Genomic DNA, 8,888 nt, shown 5'->3' on the forward strand with positions numbered 1-8,888 from the left:
CGCACCCAGAAGCGCAGTAGACAACATCATCTTCATGTTATAGCTAGGCTACACACAGTTCCCGCAGCAACTTGTGACATTTTACAGCCCTCTCTACTCTGATGCTCTCCAGAGCAAGGAAGGCTCCTCCAGGCCCTGAGGAATCCATTGCTCATTGAGGGCAAATCAGGGATGAACACCAGCAGACACCTGAACCAGCAAGATACCAACCAGTTCTGGGGTCCACATCATCCCTGTGCAAGATGTAATGCAAATCAAACCCTGGCTGCCTCAAAGTCACCCTGGCATGACTCCCTTCCAGCAGCAACACCAGGTGCTGCTGGCTGATGCCTGCCTGCAAAGCCCCCAGAATTGGATTTACCCCTCTCCCTTCAGTTCTGCACTCAAGCATTTTATTTTTTTCTTCATCAAATGCAAGAAAGAGATCTATAAGTGTCCTTTTGCAAGTACAAAAGCTGTTCTGTGCACCTCCTTCCCTGAGCTGGAATATATAATGCTTCTTAATAAAGCATTTTGATACAATTTCTTTATGTAGAGCACCTCTTATGAGGCAAGTGCATAAAAATTGCATTTACTGTAGTAATGAAAAGAAGGGGTTAATAAAGGGTGCTATTATTACCTTTTTTCAAAAAAAATTTAAACAGGAATGAGGAGTTTTAAAAAGGATATTACTCTAAATTATTAGCAAGCGGGAAAAACATTTGATTCCCTGAGAAAGATAAGAGGTTCTATTAAATATTAAGAGAAAAACTATGATTTATCCTCTCTTATTGATATAATTATACTGATGAGCCCTCTTGAGCTCCAGGCTACACACTACTAACAGTTGTATATAAATTACAGATGTCTACTGAATGACTCAGGGGCAACAGATCACCATCATTATTGCCAGCTGATGTCATATGCACTATAAACTTTATCAACAGCATAAAGGCCTCAGAGTACGAGCTCAAGCTTTCCAGTGCAAGGAGACTTGTCAAACTGTTGCACTGGCCTGTACATATTCCCACTCACACAAGGAGATCATGACCTGCAAAGATATTAATTTGGCTTCTAACAGAACTGAAAATAGAAGGAAGAAGTGACCATTAAAAACACAGCCACAGAAAACTGTGTGCACGACCGGAGAAGAAGAATCCCACTTCCCCATAGTCTCTATAAAACAAAGCTTCTGGAAAGATTTTTCTCTGGTCTCACACCTGCTTTGTCCGTTTGGATTTTTATGAGAAAAAGTGTGGACCCTGGGAGCAAGGAAATGAGAAAGGAAGGGGAGAAAGTGTTGTCCTCCCTATGTTTTTAAACCAATGATCTTGTGGACCCAGCCACAGCAGGCAAGAGGTTAAAGAGGCAACATCCTTAATCTGAAGGGGGAGGTCAAACACAAGCCCAGCTCAGCCTTCTCCAGAGGTATGTTAGGATGTGATAAACCATAGTGAACCATTAACTTGCTAGCATTACATGCTTACACCTTTAAAAAGAAAAAAGTTGCGTGCCAGGAGTAGCTGCCCAATGAAAACAAGTGGCCAGAAGGAATGCTCTTACTTAAACATACACAATTTCAGACTGCCCATATGCCATTCTTTTGTTTACCACAGATTCCAACCTCTTAACCTCAATTAAACCCTGAAAGCTTCAGCAAATGCACTGCAGATGAATTAATAAAAGCTGAAGTCAATCACTGGCCTCTGAGACACCCTACAAGGTGTTTGGGTTTGTTTGTGGTTTTTTTGTTTGGTTGGTTTTGGTTGCTTTTTAATTATTATTTCATTTATTTAGAAATAATATCACAGCATGTTTTAGCTCCTGTAGAAGTGCATTTCAAGATGTAATTGCTTGGTCAAAGGCCCGGAAGTCTATCAATGAAACAGTCAAAGGCACTATTTATTTGTATTCTTCTGGTACCCGTCAGGAAGCTTATTAGTGCCAAGAGAGGTGTCACAGCTTATTTAACACTGTTTACCTTACCTGAACACACATACAGCGGAGCTTTGGAAAACCTGTCATTAATTTCAAGACTCTTCCAATTAAACAGTTCTTACATGGCTGCAAAAACTCATTAAGCCCCCCAGTCATCCCCTCTTCTCTCTACAGCCCTTTGAGCTGCCTTCCAGCACTGGTCCAGAACCTCAGCACTTCCTGGGTCCAAGGAGGAATGGTTGAGGTTTGCCCCAGCAAGAGGGATAAGAGTGATAGAGACAAGGAGGATGAGTAAGGAGACTGCTTTGGATTTCAATGGAACAGCTGACTAAACCACCTCACACAGCCCATATACACAATGGCACAAGGATGACCTGCCACCACTGAATTTGGGGACCCAGTGCAGCCACAGCCTGTCTGGAAGCAGATCCCATCCAAACAGCACATGGGCTCACACAGCCTTATAAGCACTGCTGTATTTTACACAACAGTTCATGGGACCACAGTGAACTGGGTCCCGATCCTGACTTCAGCCTCTAGGTACTATCACAACTACATCTTAAGGGGACAAAGCAGTCACCTACCAACTCATAGCAGAAAACCAGAATGAAGTCATCTTCTATTGAGAGAAAAGCACAGGTAATTCCATGCTTCTCGGGAACACCTGGAAACATGCTTTGTAAGGTTTATTACAGTAAAAACAACTTGGGAAAGCTGGTTTTGCTACAGCTGACAGAAAGTGAGCATTGAGCATCCTTCCCAATTAAACCCTAACAGAGTGACCCTATGAAGTCCCATGAAAAACTGTCCAGAAACATTAAGACTCTTCTGAACATTTCCCAGACATTATCCAGAGATGTCTTCGGCTTCTAAGACAACCAGACTCTTAGACTGCAGTTTCACAATCAGCTTAATCAGCTTTAATCAAGGCAGTCCTGCAGCAAGACAGACACACAACTGCCTGGAAACAAATCTGTCTTTGGCAACAACCCACACTCAGGCTGCCTCATAGTCATGAGGAAACACAGCCTTAAAACTGAGAACTCCCCTCACCTTCCTGGTATTTCGTCTCTTCAGAGGCATAATGTATGGCACCTACAGAACAGTAATAAAGAGCTCAAGCGAATGAAAGATGTAATGATGGCATGCATTAACCATTCCCAGCAACCTTAACTCCCCACCTACCTCCTTTGACTATCACCTGAGATGATGAAAACTTCTCCAGAAAGATGCATCAATCAGGAGGGAGGGAAAAAAGGTTGCTTGTCAGGCCAGAAAAGAAGACTGAAGCTAAACAGCTTTGTGTCACAGGTGAAGATGATATGAAAAGTGCCACCTACAACCAACAGCCAAGACAACTAGGCTTCCCTGCAGCAAATTCCCAGAAGCACACTGACTTTTCAAATGTATCTGCCTCAGCATCACTTCAGGGCTAGCATGACACATCCAAGGCCACGGATGCCATAAGGAGGTAATGTGCTGAATTTTGTGTGCAGACACTGCTTTTAGGGTGGACTGCACACCTGCCTTCAAACACCGAGCACTACTTAGTAGGAAGTCCCTATTCAAAGCCATTCATTGAGGAATACTGATATACCTCCCAGTTACTTGCGTGCTCTGAAGGACTGGATCCCAAACCAATGTAGCTTGGTTACAGGACAGACGCAACACTGGCAGCAAAGACAAATATCTTTCAGTCCACAGTATGGGAGATGCAACTCCAGTAGGCCTTCTGCATCTGCAAGCAACACTGGTTAGATCTGAGTGCAGTCTTCTTGCAGGAATGGGATGTATGCCTGGCTCCCACATTTCCTTTAGGATTTTCAAAAGGTACCATGCAAGATGTTTCCACATACTACAGCACTGTGGAGCCCTAGAAGGCTTAACCATCACCCTGTACCTTTTGAGACATATGGAGAAATCACTGAGCATTGGTCTCAGATAGCAACCAGCATCCTTTTTCCTTTCTTCTTGTACAAGCAGCACACCCTGGTGACACCGAGCTTTAACAATAAAGAGGAAAATGCTCTCTCAGTCTTCATTGCAGGATTAGACACAGCTCTTAGCGAGGCATCACCACCCACACCTTTGTGCTGTGAAGTTTTCCTGCCTCATGTCAAACAGCATAAGTGACTACTAGAACACAAAACACGCTCTTGAGTTTGTAACTCTTCTGCTCTGCACCCCTACAACATGGCCAGTGTGCTCAGGAAGAAGGGATCTCCCAAAATTCCCAGGGACATCCATTCCTAACCTGGGACTGAGACGCTGTGCTACTTAGTCTGTAGGCTGCACCAGCCCTTAAGCTCAAAGACGGGGACAACTCTTCTACCCAGGGCTGGTTGTGTTGTCTGGTAGTCATGTAAAAGTGACTCTCACTTCTGGGCACACATCAGACCTTACTGCTGCTAACTAGTCTTCGAAGAGAGGAAGAAGTCTTAGCTGACACAGAGTACCAAAGGACATGACATCCTACAGCACATGGAAGCACAGCAGCAGGGCAGTGGTGGCAGGACTATGCAGGGTGGCTGCCACACTTCCATCTGGCTCTCCCATGGGATGAACAAAGCTCCTCAGCAGTTTACTCCCTGTGAGGAGAGCCCAGCATGAATCATCTGGGCTTAATCTTTCCCTGAAACCAAAACTGAATCCAAAGCCTTCTGAGAGAAACAGACAATGAGTATTAAAGGCTCCAGGCAAAGGGACAGAATCAGGATCTCACAGGGACTACATCTTTCCATCACTGCTAAGTGATGGAAAGTGCTTTTGAATTTTTGTACACAAAACCATGCAGCCTTTAAAAACACATTTTATCAGAAGCATATGTAAAACTTAGCAATATACATGCTTTAAACAATACCCAAACAGTAAAGACTGCAGTTAGAGCATGCAATTCCTTGCTAGCAAGCCCTTTCCCTGGGAGGACAAACATTCTCTTGCCAACAGGGGAACAGGAACGAATCAACTGATCCTGCCTTTTCATTGATTGGTAAAAGTAGCAGCATGTACCCTATCATGCCTATCTATCAACATGAAGTTTCTCATTACAATGAATTTGTTTACTTCTGCATAATCTATTAATGGACTTGTTTATTATTGATTACCAATCATTTATAGGGCTTCCTCATACTTCATAAGCCAAGCATATTAAAGTTCATGAGTAAGTAGCAACTGAAGGTGTCGATTGGCCTAAGTAAATGCAGACGCATTAAGAAAGAACCAGCAAAATATGGGACAAGGCATGAGGCAGCCTCAGTGCCCATTACACCTTGCATAAAGCAGCTGCAAAGGAAGCCTGCTCACAAGTGCAAAGCTCTGTTTTCTAAGCTGGATGACAAGACAGCATTGCATGAGAACTTCCAAAGGTTAAGGGAAGTGAATTACTTGAATAGCCACTCAGTAACACAAGCTTGCCTCCACTAAAACCCATAGACACATCTTTTCCAAGATGCCTACAGAAAGCTTAATCATGAGCATACATATAGAGAGCCAGGAAATGCAACTGGAAACACATTCCTGTTAAGTTTACTAAGGCTATAAACAGGATTACATTGAATGGTTTGGGTTGGAAGGAACCTTAAAGACCATCCAGTTCCAACCCCCCTGCCATGGGCAGGGACATTTTCCACTAGACCAGGCTGCTCAAAGCCCCATCCATTCCACCTGGCCTTGATTCTCCCAAGCAAATCTACTGTACTCTTGGCCTTAAGCACAACAGGTGAGAGACACTACTGTCTTTGAAGAAGTTATTCCACAGCTGCACTGAATTGGGACAGGTCACTAAGCCTTCTGAAATACCTTCCAGAGCTACCCAAAAAAGTGTGAATAAACTCTTCCTTCATTTTCTATTCTCACCAAGATCTTGTAACAGAACTATTAGTAAGCAGACTATGAAGTCTTTAAAAAGGAAAAAGCATCATTATAATCTCACAAGCAACACCTGGAGCTGCAGCACAAATAAGAACAGACAGGCTTTCACCAATATATCATGTAAAGAACTCTTCTGAGCAGGAATAGCTTTGCTACCAGTAATAACCAGGTAAAAAAAACAAACTAACTTGGCTTACTTCCCCAGAGGAAGGAGAAAGTCCACTGCTGATCTCCCGCATCTGAATCACCATCTAAATATTCAGACCAATTAGGCAGCTTACGCATCAGCTTGCTTCTACCTTTTTTCCTCCTAAAGTGTCCAGCTAGCCCTGATAATATTCAGAGCAGATAGGAATATTGATCTATGTAAAGTGGCCAGACATCCAGAAAGAATAAATAAAACTCCGCCTGGAACACAGCTTGCCTCTATTACAAGTGTGAAAATGCCAGTCTGCTGATACCTTGACAAAATTAACACAAACAGCAGGATCTTTATGATTAGATGCAGCTTCAGAGACTGCAAGCAGTACTGCCAGGCATCAGCATTAGGGAAATGGGAAAACATGGCCCAAAAAAGAAACAGAACAGAAAAAAACAAAAATACAAAACCCCAAAACAAGAGTGCTGCATTTTCTGAGGTGATGCCAAATTCTGCAAAATGATGAAAGAGAGGGAAGCAAAAAAAAGGGCAAGCATAAGGCATGGTTTAACAAGAAGCAAATTACTTCCTCCTGCAAATCTCCAAGGAGCAGCTCCTCCTTGTCAGAGAACCTCTCTTGGGCTGAAACCACCATTTGCCCATGCTCAGTTACTAACCACAAACCATGAATTAAGGTACCATTGATAAAAATCACCAAGATAACCAAGCAGCAGTGCAGTAATACAGGACTTTCTGCAAGAAAAGAAGTGTAACCCTGGAGCACAGAAGCATGCAAGCAATTCACATTGTCTTGCATTGGATGAACAGTAGGGCAGCCACTTTACTACAAAAGCTAACTGATGCAGTTAATCACTGGATTCAAAGACTTTTACCTGCAATGTTGGGAGCAGAAAAATGTGCTATAGCTTTAAAGCCCTATCGGTTTCACTTTTCTTAACAAAAACAAAACAAAAACCACTTTAAAACCTACGAACACTCCCCCCTCCAAAATGAAATTACATAGTTCATACCTGTTATCAAAAAACTTCCTCTATCAAGAAAAGACTTAAATCAGAAACACACATGTAAATACAATTTATTTCAGGGGATTTAAGATTTTTTAGTAGAGGGAAAAAAAAAACAACAGGTGAAAAGTTTGACACTGCTGTTTAGCACTATACAAAATTCCACATAAAAAAGTCTTTAGAGAAAAAGACCTGTCCAAAGAGCAGAGACAATATTTTTTTGGTAAACCACTGAAAAATAAAAATCACTACACCTCAGGGTCTCCAATAGCATTTTGTAGATGTATTTTTGCTTATACTTGTCTTACTCTTCTTTTTTTTTTTTTCCCTTAAGGTAATCTTTGCAAGAAACCATTTTTCCCCCCCTTTTGGATTCCATTTTGTTCTGATTTGGCATTCCTCATGTGAGGCCAAAACACTGGCTACTACACAGACTCTCGGCATCGCCAGTACTGAAAATAGGACACTGATTAAAAGTGCACAATATTTAAAAGGGAGGAATAAACAACCATGTAAGGCCAAGGCATTCTATTGCATGCCACGTTTTTCCAGGAATAAGAAAAAATCGTAATAATAATATAAAACATTATTTTATAATATTAAAAAATATACTAAAATATACTAAAAAATATAAAAGCTGAACAAATGAATGGGACACCAATACATATATATCTGGTTTTTTTTTCCTCCTTTTTTGACATCACAGGTGCTAGAAATAAACCCTCATTATTTTCTCTGGGAAAGTGCCCTATGCTTTTGAAGTATTTACTGTGACGGCCTGTGCATCACAGCAGTTCTCTGGAGAAGGGACAAGGTTCAGACAGCACATTGCAGTGGAAAAAACCAGATGTGCATTTTAAATGCCACAGGGGAGTTAACCTGAGAGCCCGTCACTGCCGAGCAGGAGGAGAAACATCTCTCGATGCAGAGGAGGATGACTTCCCACCACAGGAAACCCAGAACCTTTCCCTGCAAATCATTACCAAGAAGAAACTTAAGAGGTGCAGAAAGAACGAAGTATGGAGACTTTTTCCTTCTTGACACCCATCCCTTCCCCTGCTGGGACACTCCTGCCCTATCCTGTCCCATGCCGGCAGATGGATGTCTGTCCTCACAGTCAGACCAGCCTCACAGGATGCCTCCAGCCCCTCAGCCCTAAGGCCCTAGAGGAGTCCCAGACGCTCAGCTACTTGCCCCACACTGCTCACACTGCCTGAGATGCTAAAGCATGGGGGGCAACCCGCACCCCACCGGCCCCACAGCTGTCCTGAACCTTCCGACTATGGCCGTGTTACTCTCCATCAGCACCTGCTCGACAGGTACCAGCTGACTATACGGCTACTGGGAAGCGTCCAGACTTTATCCCACGGGAGCCCTTTGGGACATAACCAGCTGCCTCGGGACATGCCGGAGGTGTCTCTCAAGGAACGTGTACAGGTATCACCTCTTCGTCTAGCACCGGCGAGACCCACCGGTGGCAGAGGATGACGGCGGAGTTGCCACGACTCCAGAGCCCCATTCCCTCCCGTTCCCAGCCGGTACTGCCCACCCTCGCTGTCTCCAGGAGTCCAACATAGGTGCAGGAGGCATCGACAGCCTCAGCCCTCCGCTCACCGCCGCTTTAACGGCAAAGTTCCCTGATAACATAACAGCAACACGAGAAACCGGTGCAGCGCTCCAGCCGAAACTCAGACCTCCCTTTACCTACCAAGTTGCAAACGTACTCCTGCAGCGTGCAGCGCACGGGTACGCGGCCGGCTGCACGCTGGGGGGGAGCACCGAACACACACCGCTCACCGAGCCCTCCCCTCGCGGTGCAAAGGGCTCCCTCGCACACCCCGGCAGGCGAGCGCAGCCGGGCGCTTCTCAGGTCTCCTCGTTCAAAGCAGCCGCACCGTCCTCCGAGGTGACCGCTCCCCACAGCCAGATGGGACAGG

General features: G+C 44.2%; 1 protein-coding gene across 2 annotated transcripts in view; it reads right to left on the reverse strand.

The window, feature by feature from the left end:
• Positions 1 to 8,648, reverse strand: part of FRMD1 (FERM domain containing 1) — a 40,645-nt gene extending 31,997 nt beyond the window's left edge. Inside the window, exon 1 of one of the 2 annotated variants that reach the window (XM_057406961.1) lies at positions 8,566 to 8,648. The gene's annotated coding sequence lies outside the window, so the exon portion shown is untranslated. The remainder of the gene's footprint in view (positions 1 to 8,565) is intronic. The other variant, XM_057406960.1, reaches the window with a different exon arrangement.
• Positions 8,649 to 8,888: the final 240 nt, after the last annotated feature.

This window comes from Pezoporus wallicus, unplaced genomic scaffold (genome assembly GCF_028554395.1).
Source record: "Pezoporus wallicus isolate ANWC-B61680 ecotype Strahan unplaced genomic scaffold, APGP_CSIRO_Pwel_v1 scaffold_6362, whole genome shotgun sequence".
NCBI lineage: Eukaryota > Metazoa > Chordata > Aves > Psittaciformes > Psittacidae > Pezoporus > Pezoporus wallicus.